Source organism: Rattus norvegicus, chromosome 9 (genome assembly GCF_036323735.1).
Source record: "Rattus norvegicus strain BN/NHsdMcwi chromosome 9, GRCr8, whole genome shotgun sequence".
NCBI lineage: Eukaryota > Metazoa > Chordata > Mammalia > Rodentia > Muridae > Rattus > Rattus norvegicus.
In genome coordinates this window covers 57,878,162-57,897,075 of record NC_086027.1, presented here as the reverse complement: position 1 = coordinate 57,897,075, position 18,914 = coordinate 57,878,162, and positions in this window count along the sequence as shown.

Genomic DNA, 18,914 nt, shown 5'->3' with positions numbered 1-18,914 from the left:
AATAACCTTTCTAGTTCCTAAGCACTATGTCTGCACATTTACATTGTTGGAGTCCCTGGTGAAACAATTGCCAAGGAGCCTCTGAGGCACTGCAGCTGTGCCCTGCCAACTATGTTTGGCTGCCCAGCTCCTTCTGGGCTCCCAAAGCTGGCAAGCTAATATGCTAATAGAATTCATTAGCCTGGGCTTTGACAGACAGTTAAAACAGAACTCCGCATCAGCACTCCAGCACTGCAAAGCCATTTCAGGAGGCACAGCTAATTCAAAGAAGATGATGACAGGGTTTGCAATCAGGGAACATTAGAGTGTCGGGGCAGTGGAGAGGCTGAACATCCTAGGCAGGCAAAACTGCCAGCAACCCTGATTTGATTTCTAGCATCACCGGTGGGCCTGGCAAAGAAAACCAGAGGTAATGGGATACACTGAGAGACCAGGCACAAGGACTGGCCTTTGAAGTAATTATTCTCTGGAGTTACAAGGGACCAGATTTAAAAGCTTTCAGGGACAGGCAGTGGACACCCATGGGACCCAGTTTCCATTACAGCATGACATTGTGCTGAGCCACTCTCTCCACTTGGGAAAGTGGTCTGCTAAATAGGCTGTCCGAAGGGAGAGGACACAGCGAGTTTGTGAAGGGAATGAGCTTGTACAGCAAGACAGAGACTGCCAAAGGCCCACCAGAGAGCAGCAATCCTGAGGGATGTTTCAGCATCTCTGATGGGCTCCATGATCTCTCACTTGCCTTGCATCCATTAGCCTCTCCATTCATCACACTGTAGGGGAAATGATAGGGAGGGAGAAGGGCACAGCAGAAGCCAGAAGCCTAAGCTGGGGAGCCATAAAATCCCTTAAGCCTTTGAAGAAACAAATAAGCCTTCAGTGTCTCCCTGTTGGGGCTCTTGGCTCTGATAAGCCTTCAGTATTCAGCATCTCCACATCAGAGCTCTTGTCCCTGTCCAGCTGAGGGCCTAAGCAGAGTGATTAACGGAACACTTTCTGGAAGTGTGAGACTTCATGCCTCTGAGTAGAACCAAGCTGAACCAGAAATGAATCATCTCTCATTTTATGGTAAATACATCTGAATCAAGTCTGAGGTCACTGGCAAACTGGAAGTGTGCATGCTACAAGCCAGGGAATGCTCTAATTGTGTGCTAACCTTGAGCCTTCCCTATGTTGCTTGCTCTTCATCTTTACAAGTTTTCCCTAGCAGAGAAATAAAGCTAGACCAAGACTGACAATGAAATGACGCACAAATTATGTCACCTTTACCCTGCTTGGTTTAAGAAGTGGGACCCAAGGTAATATTAGACTTTAGTCTTCTCCCAGCACTCACACATGTGCGTGCACACACACACACACACACACACACACACACACACACACTCTCAGGCATGCATGGACACACATATACACCCACACACCCACATGCACACGTGCATACACCCAAATACACACACTCACAGACACACACACATACATACACACACATACACACACACACACACACACACACACACACACACACATGCACACACTAGGTTCCAGAGATGCTGTATATTTCAAAGGATTGTAAAAAAAAACTGGGCACATAGCAAAAGCTACTCGGTATAATTATCAGCTATATGCATCCTGTGTTTTCTCCTTTCTTGCTTTCCTGCTTGAGAACTGCATCTACACCACAGCTGTCATTTCTATTCTTTAGCAATGTAACTTTGCTATTTCTGTACTTTCAACCATTTCCACTGCTGGAACAGTTTTCTATAAGCTTTGGGCCCAAATTTTCATTGTCCTATTGGAGAGCATCAATGATGGACACTGAACTGGCAAGCAATGTGCTTTGCCTCGTAGCCACCAATCCAGATTTCCCTTGTCCAGAACTCCTCCTCCTGTGACCTGTTCCCGTGAACGATGTCATTATCTCAGTATTTATCTAGCACAAAACTGAAATCACTCCTGTTCTCTTTCCTCCCATAATTTGATGAACACTTGAACGTTAACTCTTTCCTATCTCTTCCACTGATTCCATTTGCCATTTCTGTCACGAGGAAAATCTGGGCTCTCCTAGGGGGTTCTGTTGATAGGTGACTGTAGAAATTGACTCAGAAGGAAATTTGAGAACAATTTTATTAGAGTTTGAGAAAAAAGCAACAATACAGGCAGGCTGTAAATCTCAGTAACTACTCAGAGGTAAGGAAGGAAGGAAGTCATGTGTTTGAGTTAGGAAGGTCAGCATGTTCAGTAACCTTAGCGATGTTCAGCAGGGTATCGAGTTGCTGCAATGAAGGCTGGGGCTTCAGAGAAACAGTGCCAGAGCCCTGTAGTAAAGCATAATTAGAGGTTTAGGCAGTATCTCAAGAAAAAGAAATAAGAAGAAAGAATAGAAAAAAGTTACACTTTTTTCAGTTAGAACAAAGAACTAGGGTTAGGGTAGGGTTAGTAGGACTGCATGGTGGATGCTCTCCGAGAGGCTCTACTTGGAAATCTTTGAAGTGCAAATAGGTGATATCATTAAGAGTATAATTATTCTTCCCCTCTCTTTAGCATGCCTCCAAATGAATCTATTTCTTGAGAAGTAGTCTTCAGGACAAGTAATTGACAGACCCAGGTAGATTAACTGGGTTTTCTCTTTGAATTTTGTACTGAGAATTGCATACACGAGAACTATATTTATGTCATTTGCACACTTCCTTCTCCTCCAAAGCTTCCCATGTCTCCTAACTCTTCTTTAACTATTGTTACAAGTATAAACACATGCATATGTATATATAAATCCAGTCTTCTGGGTCTGTTTAGTGCTGCTCATGTGTATAGTTCTTTAGGGACTGGATAGCCTGGGAGCTTGTCCAGGGAGAGGCCTAATTCTTCCTCTCTTAGCAACCACTAATTGCCCATATTTTCTTATTGCCCAAATTGATATATTTTGATATTTTTGATATTTCTTCAATCAACACTGGAATGTCAACTGTAGAGGTCTTGTAGAGGTCTCGTGCAGCTAACCATATTTTTGAGATTTCATGGGTACAGCTTCTCTGTAATATATAGAAGATGCCATCTCACAGCAGACATCCTGGTCTCTGGTTCTTACAGTGTTGCTGCCGCTTTGCTGGGGTGCCGTTTGAGCCTTAGGTGTAGAATTGCATTGTAGATGTATTATATTGTAGATGTATTAGTTTGGGTTAGGCACTCCCCAGTAAGTTGTTATCTGCATCGTGACTGGCTGTAGATTTTTAAAATGATCTCCATCTGCTGAAAAATTTTTTTCTTTAATGAGAGGCAAGAACGACTTACTCATGGGCATAAGGATCCATATTTAGAGTGTTATTAGAAACTACACTGGCTTAGAAAAGTAGCAATAGCAGATCTTCCGTCGGGTCCATGACTTCCCCAGCAAAAGTAGTTGACTAGGTTTATAATCCCCAGAAAGAATTTCCACCTAAGAGAGCTTTAAGTCCAATTAGACGGCCACCGGTTTCCCTGAAAACCTAAGTGCCCTTGGGGTTGTCTTCCCATGCTGTTCATTGATGTGGTCTTTAGTCTTTACACTAGGGTAGCAATATCGACTGCTTTTCTCCCTTGACAGTTTGTATCACATCTTCGATTCAATGAAAGCTCGCCCTTGGCAAGAGACTTCCTGGTCAGTTCTAGCTCAATTTCTTTCTCCAAACCTTGTATACAGGATTCCTCTGAAAGGAGAAAACAATAACATGTGATATTCTAATCTTTGGAAAGGATCAGGATGCCATGTCTCCATTAGGGCCAGAAGTATAACTCAAATGTCATTCTTTTAACCAAGAGGAAGTTGTTCTTTGTCAAAGGGTTTCAACAAAGCAAAGGTGTGATACTTTCCTTTTTTTATGTAATGTTTTAAATTCTAGGGAGGGAAAATTGTGATATTTCTCTGTCTAATGTTGCTAGGGAAACAGAAAGTTGGATCCACATACTACTATGAGGAATGGGTCCATCCTTTATAACCTCCTTTGAACATTTATACACACACACACACACACACACACACACACACACACACACACACACAATTTGAGAGCTTTGAGCTGAAATTGAAGCTTTGAAAGTCTCCACTCTTTGCTGAGTTTCAAACCTTGGAAGATGGTCAAGGGGGACCCATGTAGTTGAAGTTAGATTTCAACAGAACCATCTGAATATGTGTCACCTGTAAGTAAGAGGAGCTAAAATGAAGACAGCAGTTCAGTACACAAGGTTCAAAGATGAGTAATATCACTATACGATTATAACCAATAAGAAAACAAAAGCCCCCCCCCCAAATTTCTGACATTTATGGGCATGCCTGGGATAAAATGGAGGCTATCACTGTCTTCTGGTTAAGAACAAAGACAGACTGTTGTTTTTAAGGTCCTAGCCTTCAACCACCTGATCCAGTTTTATCTCCTGTTCTCACCATTACTCCTATATTTTTCTAATTTAGGAAGTGAATTAAACAGTATTTTATGAACAGAACATGGATTCTATAACAATAGAAACGTACATTATATATGCTAACAACCAGCCTTCTTCAATTTATTCCTGACTGTGTTCAGTCCATGCTAAATGTGCATGCAATCAGTTTCCAGTTTTGTCACTGTATTTCCACATTGTTGCTTCCAGATAGAATCTGCCTGGCTAATTTGTGCCCTTAACACTTTCCGAGAGCAATGCAAGATTCTCCTAATTGAGCATTGCTATTTACATTGTTAAAGATTAGCGTTGGAAAACATGAGATGGGATCCAGTATGCCATGTTCAAACAGTTCATCATGTTTCTATGTAGAACAGGAGTAATTTGCATCAAAGGCCACAGATTCCCAATCTCTTCATTCTCTTCTCTCTCTCTGTCTTCTCTCTCTCTCTCTCTCTCTCTCTCTCTCTCTCTCTCTCTCTCTCTCTCACACACACACACACACACACACACACACACATTAGGATGAGCTAATGCTCCAACTCTAAGTTTCTTTCTCTTACATTCCACTCCTCATTATGTCTTGAATTCTCTGTTCCTCAAAAGGTACTCTTAGTGTCTGAAAAAGAGATTACCATCCTGGGCCTGTGAGAGGCTCAGAGTAAAGGCATTTGCCAGTGGACCTGAGTCAATCTCTGGGATTGGTAGAACAAGGGAACAAATTTTGCAGAGTTATCCTCTCTCCTCCATACTCATGTTATGGTATACACATAGGCACAAAACACAAATAAATTAATAAATGTTAAAATGTTCTAAAGAAAAGATTTCTTTTTTATTTATTTATTTTTTATTAACTTGAGTATTTCTTATATACATTTCGAGTGTTATTCCCTTTCCCGGTTTCCAGGCAAATATCCCCCTCCCCCCTCCCCTTCTTTATGGGTGTTCCCCTCCCCATCCTCCCCCCCTTGTCGACCTCCCCCCAACAATCTAGTTCACTGAGGGTTCAGTCTTAGCAGGACCCAGGGCTTCCCCTTCCACTGGTGCTCTTACTAGGATATTCATTGCTACATATGGGGTCAGAGTCCAGGGTCAGTCCATGTATAGTCTTTAGGTAGTGGCTTAGTCCCTGGAAGCTCTGGTTGCTTGGCATTGTTGTACATATGGGGTCTCGAGCCCCTTCAAGCTCTTCCATTTCTTTCTCTGATTCCTTCATCGGGGGTCCTATTCTCAATTCAGTGGTTTGCTGCTGGCATACGCCTCTGTGTTTGCTGTATTCTGGCTGTGTCTCTTAGGAGCGATCTACATCCGGCTCCTGATGGCCTGCACTTCTTTGCTTCATCCATCTCGTCTAATTGGGTGACTGTATATGTATGGGCCACATGTGGGGCAGGCTCTGAATGGGTGTTCCTTCTGTGTCTGTTTTAATCTTTGCCTCTCTCTTCCCTGCCAAGGGTATTCTTGTTCCCCTTTTAAAGAAGGAGGGAAGCATTCACATTTTGATCATCTGTCTTGAGTTTCATTTGTTCTAGGCATCTAGGGTAATTCAAGCATTTGGGCTAATAGCCACTTATCAATGAGTGCATACCATGTGTGTTTTTCTGTGATTGGGTTACCACACTCAGGATGATATTTTCCAGTTCCGACCATTTGCCTACGAATTTCATAAAGTCATTGTTTTTGATAGCTGAGTAATATTCCATTGTGTAGATGTACCACATTTTCTGTATCCATTCCTCTGTTGAAGGGCATCTGGGTTCTTTCGAGCATCTGGCTATTATAAATAAGGCTGCGATGAACATAGTGGAGCACGTGACTTTTTTATATATTGGGGCATCTTTTCGGTATATGCCCAAGAGAGGTATAGCTGGATCGTCAGGCAGTTCAATGTCCAATATTCTGAGGAACCTCCAGACTGATTTCCAGAATGGTTGTACCAGTCTGCAACCCCACTAACAATGGAGGAGTGTTCCTCTTTCTCCGCATCCTCGCCAGCATCTGCTGTCACCTGAGTTTTTGATCTTAGCCATTCTCACTGGTGTGAGGTGAAATCTCAGGGTTGTTTTGATTTGCATTTCCCTTATGACTAAAGATGTTGAACATTTCTTTAGGTGTTTCTCAGCCATTCAGCATTCCTCAGCTGTGAATTCTTTGTTTAGCTCTGAACCCCATTTTTAATAGGGTTATTTGTCTCCCTGCGGTCTAACTTCTTTAGTTCTTTGCATATTTTGGATATAAGGCCTCTATCTGTTGTAGGATTGGTAAAGATCTTTTCCCAATCTGTTGGTTGCCGTTTTGTCCTAACCACAGTGTCCTTTGCCTTACAGAAGCTTTGCAGTTTTATGAGATCCCATTTGTCGATTCTTGATCTTAGAGCATAAGCCGTTGGTGTTTTGTTCAGGAAATTTTTTCCAGTGCCCATGTGTTTGAGATGCTGCCCTAGTTTTTCTTCTATTAGTTTGAGTGTATCTGGTTTGATGTGGAGGTCCTTGATCCACTTGGACTTAAGCTTTGTACAGGGTGATAAGCATGGATCAATCTGCATTCTTCTACATGTTGACCTCCTGTTGAACCAGCACCATTTGCTGAAAATGCTATCTTTTTTCCATTGGATGGTTTTGGCTCCTTTGTCAAAAATCAAGTGACCATAGGTGTGTGGGTTCATTTCTGGGTCTTCAATTCTGTTCCCTTGGTCTATCTGTCTGTCTCTGTACCACTACCATGCAGTTTTTATCACTATTGCTCTGTAACACTGCTTGAGTTCAGGGATAGTGATTCCCCCTGAAGTCCTTTTATTGTTGAGGATAGTTTTAGCTATCCTGGGTTTTTTGTTATTCCAGATGAATTAGCAAATTGTTCTGTCTAACTCTTTGAAGAATTGGATTGGTATTTTGATGGGGATTGCATTGAATCTGTAGATTGCTTTTGGTAAAATGGCCATTTTTACTATATTAATCCTGCCAATCCATGAGCATGGGAGATCTTTCCATCTTCTGAGGACTTCTTCATTTTCTTTCTTCAGAGTCTTGAAGTTCTTATTGTACAAATCTTTTACTTGCTTGGTTAAGGTCACACCGAGGTACTTTATATTATTTGGGTCTATTGTGAAGGGTGTCGTTTCCCTAATTTCTTTCTCGGCTTGTTTCTCTTTTGTGTAGAGGAAGGCTACTGATTTATTTGAGTTAATTTTATACCCAGCCACTTTGCTGAAGTTGTCTATCAGCTTTAGTAGTTCTCTGGTGGAACTTTTTGGATCACTTAAATATACTATCATATCATCTGCAAAAACTGATATTTTGACTTCTTCTTTTCCGATCTGTATCCCCTTGACCTCCTTTTGTTGTCTGATTGCTCTGGCTAGAACTTCAAGAACTATATTGAATAAGTAGGGAGAGAGTGGGCAGCCTTGTCTAGTCCCTGATTTTAGTGGGATTGCTTCAAGTTTCTCTCCATTTAGTTTAATGTTAGCAAATGGTTTGCTGTATATGGCTTTTACTATGTTTAGGTATGGGCCTTGAATTCCTATTCTTTCCAGGACTTTTATCATGAAGGGGTGTTGAATGTTGTCAAATGCTTTCTCAGCATCTAATGAAATGATCATGTGGTTTTGTTCTTTCAGTTTGTTTATATAATGGATCACGTTGATGGTTTTCCGTATATTAAACCATCCCTGCAAGCCTGGGATGAAGCCTACTTGATCATGGTGGATGATTGTTTTGATGTGCTCTTGGATTCGGTTTGCCAGAATTTTATTGAGTATTTTTGCGTCGATATTCATAAGGGAAATTGGTCTGAAGTTCTCTTTCTTTGTTGTGTCTTTGTGTGGTTTAGGTATAAGAGTAATTGTGGATTCATAGAAGGAATTCGGTAGTACTCCATCTGTTTCAATTTTGTGGAATAGTTTGGATAATATTGGTATGAGGTCTTCTATGAAGGTCTGATAGAATTCTGCACTAAACCCGTCTGGACCTGGGCTCTTTTTGGTTGGGAGACCTTTAATGACTGCTTCTATTTCCTTAGGAGTTATGGGGTTGTTTAACTGGTTTATCTGTTCCTGATTTAACTTCGGTACCTGGTATCTGTCTAGGAAATTGTCCATGTCCTGCCGATTTTCAAGTTTTGTTGAATATAGGCTTTTATAGTAAGATCTGTTGATTTTTTGAATTTCCTCTGAATCTGTAGTTATGTCTCCCTTTTCATTTCTGATTTTGTTAATTTGGATACACTCTCTGTGTCCTCTCGTTAGTCTGGCTAAGGGTTTATCTATCTTGTTGATTTTCTCAAAGAACCAACTTTTGGATCTGTTGATTCTTTCTATGGTCCTTTTTGTTTCTACTTGGTTGATTTCAGCTCTGAGTTTGATTATTTCCTGCCTTCTACTCCTCCTGGGTGTATTTGCTTCTTTTTGTTCTAGAGATTTTAAGTGTGCTGTCAAGCTGCTGACATATGCTCTTTCCTGTTTCTTTCTGCAGGCACTCAGCACTATGAGTTTTCCTCTTAGCACAGCTTTCATTGTGTCCCATAAGTTTGGGTATGTTGTACCTTCATTTTCATTAAATTCTAAAAAGTCTTTAATTTCTTTCTTTATTTCTTCCTTGACCAGGTTATCATTGAGTAGAGCATTGTTCAATTTCCACGTATATGTGGGCATTCTTCCCTTATTGTTATTGAAGACCAGTTTTAGGCCGTGGTGGTCCGATACCACGCATGGGATTATTTCTATCTTTCTGTACCTGTTGAGGCCTGTTTTTTGACCAATTATATGGTCAATTTTGGAGAAAGTACCAGAAGGAGCTGAGAAGAAGGTATATCCTTTTGCTTTAGGGTAGAATGTTCTATAAATATCTGTTAAGTACATTTGTCTCATGAGTTCTCTTAGTCTGTCTACGTCTCTGTTTAATTTCTGTTTCCATGATCTGTCCATTGATGAGAGTGGGGTGTTGAAGTCTCCTACTATTATTGTGTGAGGTGCAATGTGTGTTTTGAGCTTTAGTAAGGTTTCTTTTACGTATGTAGGTGTCCTTGTATTTGGGGCATAGATATTTAGGATTGAGAGTTCATCTTCGTGGATTTTTCCTTTGATGAATATGAAGTGTCCTTCCTTATATTTTTTGATGAATTTTAGTTGAAAATTGATTTTATTTGATATTAGAATGGCTACTCCCGCTTGTTTCTTCTGACCATTTGCTTGGAAAGTTGTTTTCCAGTCTTTCACTCTGAGGTAGTGTCTGTCTTTGTCTCTGAGGTGTGTTTCCTGTAGGCAGCAGAATGCAGGGTCCTCGTTGCGTATCCAGTTTGTTAATCTATGTCTTTTTATTGGGGAGTTGAGGCCATTGATGTTGAGAGATATTAAGGAATAGTGATTATTGCTTCCTGTTATATTCATATTTGGATGTGAGGTTATGTTTGTGTGCTTTCATTCTCTTTGTTTTGTTGTCAAGACGATTAGTTTCTTGTTTCTTCTAGGGTTTAGCTTGCCTCCTTATGTTGGGCTTTACCATTTATTATCCTTTGTAGTGCTGGATTTGTGGAAAGATATTGTGTAAATTTGGTTTTGTCATGGAATATCTTGGTTGCTCCATCTATGTTAATTGAGAGTTTTGCAGGATACAGTAACCTGGGCTGGCATTTGTGTTCTCTTATGGTCTGTATGACATCTGTCCAGGATCTTCTGGCTTTCATAGTTTCTGGCGAAAAGTCTGGTGTAATTCTGATAGGTCCACCTTTATATGTTACTTGACCTTTTTCCCTTACTGCTTTTAATATTCTTTCTTTATTTTGTGCATTTGGTGTTTTGACTATTATGTGACAGGAGGTGTTTCTTTTCTGGTCCAATCTATTTGGAGTTCTGTAGGCTTCTTGTATGCCTATGGGTGTCTCTTTTTTTTAGGTTAGGGAAGTTTTCTTCTATGATTTTGTTGAAGATATTTACTGGTCCTTTGAGCTGGGAGTCTTCATTCTCTTCTATACCTATTATCCTTAGGTTTGATCTTCTCATTGAGTCCTGGATTTCCTGTATGTTTTGGACCAGTAGCTTTTTCTGCTTTACATTATCTTTGACAGTTGAGTCAATGATTTCTATGGAATCTTCTACTCCTGAGATTCTCTCTTCCATCTCTAGTATTCTGTTGGTGAAGCTCGTATCTACAGCTCCTTGTCTCTTCTTTTGGTTTTCTATATCCAGGGTTGTTTCTATGTGTTCTTTCTTGATTCCTTCTATTTCCATTTTTAATTCCTTCAACTGTTTGATTGTGTTTTCCTGGAATTCTTTCAGGGATTTTTGTGACTCCTCTCTATGGGCTTCTACTTGTTTATTTATGATTTCCTGGAATTCTTTCAGGGATTTTTGTGACTCCTCTCTACGGGCTTCTATTTGTTTATTTATGATTTCCTGGAATTCTTTCAAGGATTTTTGCGATTCCTCTCTGTAGGCTTCTACTTGTTCTCTAAAGGAGTTCTCCACGTCTTTCTTGAAGTCCTCCAGCATCATGATCAAATATGATTTTGAAACTAGATCTTGCTTTTCTGGTGTGTTTGGATATTCCGTGTTTGCTTTGGTGGGAGAATTGGGCTCCGATGATGCCATGTAGTCTTGGTTTCTGTTGCTTGGGTTCCTGCGCTTGCCTCTCGCCATCAGATTATCTCTAGTGTTACTTTGTTCTGCTATTTCTGACAGTGACTAGACTGTCCTATAAGCCTGTGTGTCAGGAGTGCTGTAGACCTGTTTTCCTGTTTTCTTTCAGCCAGTTATGGGGACAGAGTGTTCTGCTTTCAGGCGTGTAATTTTTCCTATCTACAGGCCTTCAGCTGTTCCTGTGGGCCTTTGTCTAGTGTTCACCAGGCAGGTCACTTGCAGCAGAAAAGTTGGTCTTACCTGTGGTCCCGAGGCTCAAGTTTGCTCGTGGGGTGCTGCCTAAGAGCTCTCCGTGGTGGCAGCAACCAGGAAGATCTGCGCCATCGTTTCTGGGAGCCTCCGTGCACCAGGGTTCCAGATGGCGTTTGGTGTTTTCCTCTGGCGTCAGAGATGTGTGCAGAGTGCAGTCTCTTCTGGTTTCCCAGGCGTGTCTGCCTCTCTGTAGGTTTAGCTCTCCCTCCCACGAGATTTGGGTGCAGAGAACTGTTTATCTGGTCTGTCCTTTCAGGTTCCAGTGGTGTCTCAGGTGCAGGGGTCCTGCCGCTCCTGGGCCCTCCCCCACGGGAACCCAGAGGCCATATACAGTTTCCTCTTGGGCCAGGGATGTGGGCAGGGGTGGGCAGTGTTGGTGGTCTCTTCTGCTCTGCAGCCTCAGGAGTGCCCACCTGACCAGGCGGTAAGGTCTCTCTCCCACGGGGTCTGGGAGCAGAGAGCTGCGGGGTGGGATCCGCAGGTTTGGGACTCCCGGCAAACACAGGAAGTGCCCGGTCCTAGAGGAATTTTACCTCTGTGTGTCCTGAGTTCACCAGGCAGGTCTCTTGCAGCAGAAAATTTGGTCTTACCTGTGGTCCCGAGGCTCAAGTTTTCTCGTGGGGTGCTGCCTACGAGCTCTCTGCCGCGGCAGCAACCAGGAAGATCTGCCGAAATGATTTCTATTACACAGTAAACATCAGTCAACATTCTTCTAGTTTATCCATTATCTCTTATCTTGAAAAGTGAGACAGCATAGAGTCTTCACTAGGATTCCAGTCCTGTAATAAAACACCATGACCAAAAGCAACTTGAGGAAGAACTGGTTTGTTTCTTCTTGCAACTCTCATATCATACTCCAACTCTGAGAGAAGCCAAGAGAAATGCAAAGCAGGAACCTGGAGGCAAAACCTAAAGCAGAGGCCATGTAGGAAAACTGTTTGTTGGTTTGCTTCCTCTGGCTTGCTCGGTTTGCTTTCTTGTATATCCCAGGAGCTCCTGTCTAGGGTGTACCACTCACAGTGAGATAGGCCCATTCACATCATTCATTAGAAAATGCTCTATGGGTTGCCAATAAAGGGGTCTTAAGGAAGCAGTGTCTCGATTGAAAGACCCATTGCCCTAATGATTCTAGTTTGTTCCATGTTGACAATTACAACAACCACCATATACAACAAAAAACAACATATACATAGTTTGTCTATGTTAAGATAATGCTGTAGGATGCACCACACACAGATAACACATGTAATCAGGAGCTTTCCCTGGCACGTACCTTTATATTCAGACTAGTTAACACAAGCAGGTCCTGCAGGAGAGAAGACCACAGAACTCTCCAAAAGGTTTTCCACTTGGGTACATCAAATGGACCCTATGTCACCAACGAGTGTAAGTTGTAAGTGGCATTGCCATGGCTATTTTCATTAGGATCTGAAGAAAATCTGATAGGTCCCTTAAGCTCCTTTAACAAATGCTTCTAGGCCTCCTATCTAATCAGAGAGACCAGATAGAAGTAATTTACAACCAAAAGAGTTTGGAGAAAGAGTATTTCTTGGTTGAGAATGAAGTTAAATTTCTCCTCAGTTTTCCAACATGCATTCCAGAAAACAGGATAAGCTTCCGGCTGAAAACTATGACCACCCTGAATACTCAGATATTAGGAAGAAGAAAAAGCAATATTTCTAGAATCTCTGGTATTGGTCATGCTAGTAATCATGGCCCCTTTATCATAGAGTTCTGAATAGAATGAAGATAGGATCATATGTACAAATGCTTTAAGATAAAACATTCCTGTCACTATGATAGGTTTTGATGGCCTACTACGCGATGTGACTATAATAGATTTGGTTGTTACGTGTAAGAACCCTCTGTGGGGTAATTTGCTGATGATGATTTGTCATTCTGTAACTGTCACTATAGAGTCTCTGTGCGACGATGCAAAATAAATTGACTCCAGCCAAGAGAAGAACAAATGAACTCTCATCCCGTTCTCTATCACACTAACTCATAACTTTGGTCTTTTTCATTTCAACCTGAATTTCATAATTTCATAGAAGCTAAATTACATTCACAAAGAAAAAACCCACAAACACATACAACACATAATTAGTATCATCAAATTTTAGAGCAAGAAGAGACCACAGAGATCATAATTGTGAATAAAGTTTATTTGGGATATATAATTTTATTTTTCCCTTTGGTGGATTAAATGGCCAAGGCAATCTGCTCTGGATTGCTATGTGACTTCTTTAAAGAAAATTAACTATATCTCATAAACGAAGGGGATCTTTTTCCCTGTACATATTTCATATGGCATTTACCAGTGCCTTTTAAGATATGTTGTTTTTCTCTTGTTGCCCATACCTGACCAGAAATCTAGTCTGGGCTCACTAACTGCCAAATGAAAGCAGACACCTCCCGGGGTCCTCCAAGTCTGAAAGACAGGAAAAAGTAACTTCTCTGAGACCATGATTTGGGGAGTTACTATCAACATTTCCTTTGGCAGACATCCCCCGATTGAGATTCCTACCATTAGAGATTTAAGGTAGATCCAAAAGTCCAGTCCTCTTAAATAGCACTCTGACCTCAACCCTTCCCAGAGAATGTTCTGATTATAATACACCCACCTTCCAATTGGTCTTGGGATGAGTAAAGCTAAGATCCACAGAGACTAGCCCTGCAGTAATGGATGCTAATGACAGGGCTGTAGGAGGCTGGAATGCTCCAACAAAGCCTTCAGAAAGGCCAATGGATCCTAGAGTGTCAGTGCTAACTAAATTCAAGTTGCATACGAATGGCAGTGTGGCTGCAGTCATAGGAAGATGAAATAAAATGATGCAAGTTCTCATCCCAGCCATACAAGTGGTATGAGCATGCATTTAATCAGATAATCTAGGTAGAAGTAATTTGGAAATTGGTTTCTTAAAGTTTGAAACAGGAAAGTATTTTTAATCATCCTGTATTGTACACTGCTGTATTCAGTTATTATCCACCCTATCAGCTTGTAAACCATGGATGTCAAAAACAAATCAAAACTTTTTTAGGACTGCAGAGGCAATTATCATACACAATATCCTGCACATAAAAGACGCTTAATAGATGTGTGTTGAATAAAAGAATACATGAATAAAAATACAAGAGAGATAGGATCGTTAAGTGATTGAATAAAATAAATCTTAAGGAGAGAGAACAAAATCATAAATAGACCATAATGTTGACACAGGAGGGAGGATTTGGCCACATCAGAATACTGCAAGTAGTAAGCCTGCTCTTTCTAGTAAACAAGAGGCTACTGATCTGAGGGCCGCATTTCCTGGTTCCACAAGAGAAACATTTCAAAACATTGTCACCTTGCAGGTTTTCTTTTCAGATCATGGCAAGCCAGAATGCATCAACCTAAGGTGGGAATTCTAAGGGCTATTCATCCAACAGCATCAGGACATAAACTCATCAGCAGCTGGAGACAGCAAGAAATTATGGAGACTCCTGAAGGCTTCCTCCAGAGCATGCTGCAGGGTGCATGGCTGGCACTACTATACCCACGCTAAAATGAAACTCCACGGTTATATTTTATTGAGTAGCAATTCATACAGTTTTCAAAATGAGAATGGAACACAACAAAGAAATCTGCTCATATAGCACCAACACCTCTCATGTTCTAGTTCCAAACAAATTGCAGGCAGTGGGGGTGAAAGTAAAGAAAACTGTGACATTGTTCATCTAAAATACAAACCATTTCTACCCAAATGAGGGGCCATCGGATTTCACAAAAGGACCAGGAAAATAGCATAACCTTCTCCTGAGAAAATGCACAGCACACAGAGTCGAACATTTCATCTTTCAGGTCAGTAGCCATGGCTCTATTGGTTTTCTTACTGAAAAGATACTTGGGAAGGAAAGAAATGCTTTATTCAAAACTAGAGATTTTCTGGTCAGACTGGTAATTTCATTAAGTGGTTTTGTGAAATTATTTAATGATGAAGTGGTATTGTGAATTATTCCACCTTAGAAGAAACACAGCACATGTACAGAGATGAAGCTCTCACTTCAAGGACATGGTGTCTTAACACACAGGAGACAACTGCAGGTGGCAAAGCTATTGGGGATTATTTAAAGGAAGGAGTGGGGAGCAACTGTCAAACAACAGTTTCCATGCCCAGAATCCCAGGCATCCTGGATGGCATATTCAAAACAAGCTGTGATCATTAGCTGTTCTGTGCACTTCTAGGTACAGACTTTCTCAGAGATGCAAATGCATGTAAGGCTGCCTAAGAGCATTTACCACAGCCAGTAATGTCCTCAACTCCAACCAAGCTCTTTGCTCCTACAGGGAACAGCTTAATGCACTGTGCAGTGCCCAGAGTCAAAAGTTCATTTCATCTTGGTGACATTGGCAGCCATGTTGCTCGAAGAGAACAGCATCATAGTCTACAAAGTTGAAGCGTTTTGCCAGATCCTAGCTGTTCTGCCTTAGAGGCCAACACAAGTGCTGCAGGCAGAATGGCAGCCAGATGAGCTGTACCTGCTCTCAGATTAATAGTGTCCTGAAATGACAGTCTGAGTGCAGTGTGCTCTAAATACTCTGAGCCTTCACTGGAACTAGGCTATTTAAAGAAAAGATTTACACATTCAACTTCAGTGAGCCATCCTGGAAACTTCAGGCTCATCTGCATGATAAATATTTGTTGAGTGCTTACTCCTCAGAGGTGATAGAAATATAATGGTGAACAAGCTTTGCGCTCTGCCCTTCAAGGGCTGAACCAAAGAATGAGATGAATACAGTCTTTTACTTCCACACTTCCCAACCTTCAACATCTTGGCAGTACTAGCAATCGAATCCGGGGCCTGTGGAATGCTGGGCAGGAGTTCTGCCACTGAGCTTCATCACCAACCCTGTTGACACTTTTTCTTTTGAGACCGTGTCTTGACAAATTTCCCAGGCTCACCTGAAACTCGTGATCCTCCTTCCCTCAGTTTCCTTGATAGCTTGGATTACAGAACTTTGACAAGAAGCAACATGTTCTCAATCTGCTGTAAGGGAAATGGATGACATTTTTATTTAGATGGAAGGTGGCTCTCTACTGTTGGACTTGGAGGAGTCAGGATAATGATGGGAGTGCTGGTACAAATCACATGATAGAGAAGGGGGCTAAATGGAGCAGGTGGCTGGTTATTTAGCCGCCGAGTTCACTAGTGCAAAACAGGCATGCAGCACAATCTGAGCAGAATTGATGGGCAGGAAATGGAGAAACGAGATTGCTCACTATAAACAAGCATAAGATAATATTACTTTGAATTTTGGAATGGTTACAATACAGCACAGGAAGGAGGGACAGAGCAGACCAACATCAATGCAAACTTTTTAGACTCTGTCTTAGGGAAAATGTCAAAGAAAAAATGTTCAAGAGCCCAAGATTCTATTTCATGGTATGTGAGTATAGAATGTCATGTGACCTCTCCAGCTATTACCTACTTATTCAGTAGAATGCAACGATGCACAGCCGATTGCCAGAGGGCTGTCTTGGAAGTATGAAGGACATAATCATAGTGAAGCAATGGCATCCTGTGCTGGAGTCAAAGCAGGAGCAGAACGAGAAACTGCCACATGACACAACAGTAAAAATGGAAAAATGGAAGCTCCAGAAAACCAGGAGCTGAAACATGACCCATGGCCATTAGCAAGTCTCCTGGGACAAGAACTGCATTTCCCTTGAGATATGAGCAAACATTCTTGGGGGCAGTAAGTAACATCTGGTTCATACTTCTGTGGGACAGGACCATCTCTGTCTCTGTGGATCACAGCATGCTTCTGTGGATACCAATATAAACCTCCCAGGAAGAACTTATGAATAGCTGAATAATTTACAATGGAGATGCAATCTCAAGGCCTAACTGCCAAGTGAAAGCAGAGACCTCCCAGGGGCCCTCAAGTCTGAAATATGGGAGCTGTTCTCTACAGGGAAAAAATAACTTCTCTGAGACCATGATTTGGAGAGTTACTATCAAGAGTTCTGTCTTCAGCAGACATCTCCAGGATGAATTCTTACGATTTTAGGGTAGGTCCAAAAGTCTGGTCTTCTTTGATAGCACCATATCGTGAAAAGGTTTTTAAGTCTTTGTTAAGCTCAGAACCTCATTTCTATTGCTTGAATTTTAAAACAATCAAACCACTTTAGTAATTCTTTAGATTTTGAATCATGTGGCCTAATCACAATTTCCAAAACTAAATAAAAAAGAAACAGAAAAAAATCAATGGTATTTTAAATATATATGGAATTTACTGTTACTGTCTTTGTGAAGATGATGCCTTTAAAAAAGAAATGAGGTCTCAGCCCTTAGTGAGTCGTAGATTTATTAAGTGTACTCTGTGACAAGCAGAGAAGGCAAAATGAAAACTGTGGGCAAGGTTACAGCTAGCTCTTCCTTAGTGAACTACCAAGTGACAGGTAAAGAGGAAACATGCTGTGGAGTGTCAAGGGCGTTGTAGGGATATGATTTGGAAAGCCATGCTCCCGGAAAGTGCATGATGTTCAGATGCAGATGAAGAGAAGAGTTTGCCAAAAAGCAATGGTGATAATTCACAAGAATGTTTGAGAAAAAAAGAAAATGAAAGGAAGAAGGGAAGGAGGGAAGGAGGGAAGAAAGAAAGAGAGGAAGGGAAGGAGGAAAGGAAGGAAGAGAGGGAGGGAGGAAAGAAACCATTTACTGAATTTTTTAAAATTTCATAATCTATATGGGGAGATTCAAAAACCCAGGAGAAACAAATTTCTCTTTTTTTTAACATTTTTAAAAAGAAATCTATGTAGCAGTCACTGGGGAAAGCATATCTTCCTTAGACTTGTTCAATGCTTAAAATACACTATGTAGTTCTGAGTTGTCTTGATTTGAGTCACAAATGTAAGATTCAAACTGTCCAAAATATCTGGGGCCATTGGTGATCCAGTTTTACTCCTGTTGAATGATAATATCTAATGTTGCCAGTAACACTCTGTAGGTTTTTCAATAAATCATGGATTTAATAATTCCATTGTCACCCCATAATGAAAAACCGATTAAGTGGCTCACAATTTTATCATGTGGCAAAATTAGGATTCAAACCCCAATAGTTTAAAACTAAAGATGTGTCCTAAACTGTGTACATTGTACTTGCTGAAAAAAGGAGGTAAGCTCCTAATGGCTGGGGGAGACAAAATGGGGCTGAAGAGGAAGGTGAGAATGAGACCATGTAGGGTCTGGTGAATAATATCAAGGAGTTTAAATCTCTTCTTGAGGGAATTGGGAGGCTTTGAACATTTTTAAGCATAAAAATGTTGCAACCCAGTTTGTTTAATACAAAGACCTTTCTGGAGACTCAGTTTAGTGTCTGGAATTTATTAATTGTTAATATAAGCTTTTCATAAATATGATTTTGTTTGTAGAAGAAATAGTAAGATATTAAATGTAGTATATATAATTAAGCTGTACAAAATGAAGTTATAATCAGTAATACAACTTATCAGAAAAAACTATATTCTGACATCAAACTAATTTTATTGAAATGCTCATGTATTTGTTTATAGGACGGATTTTAGAATCTTCTAGAATATTTATTATTATTTATTTCTATATTCACATTGAA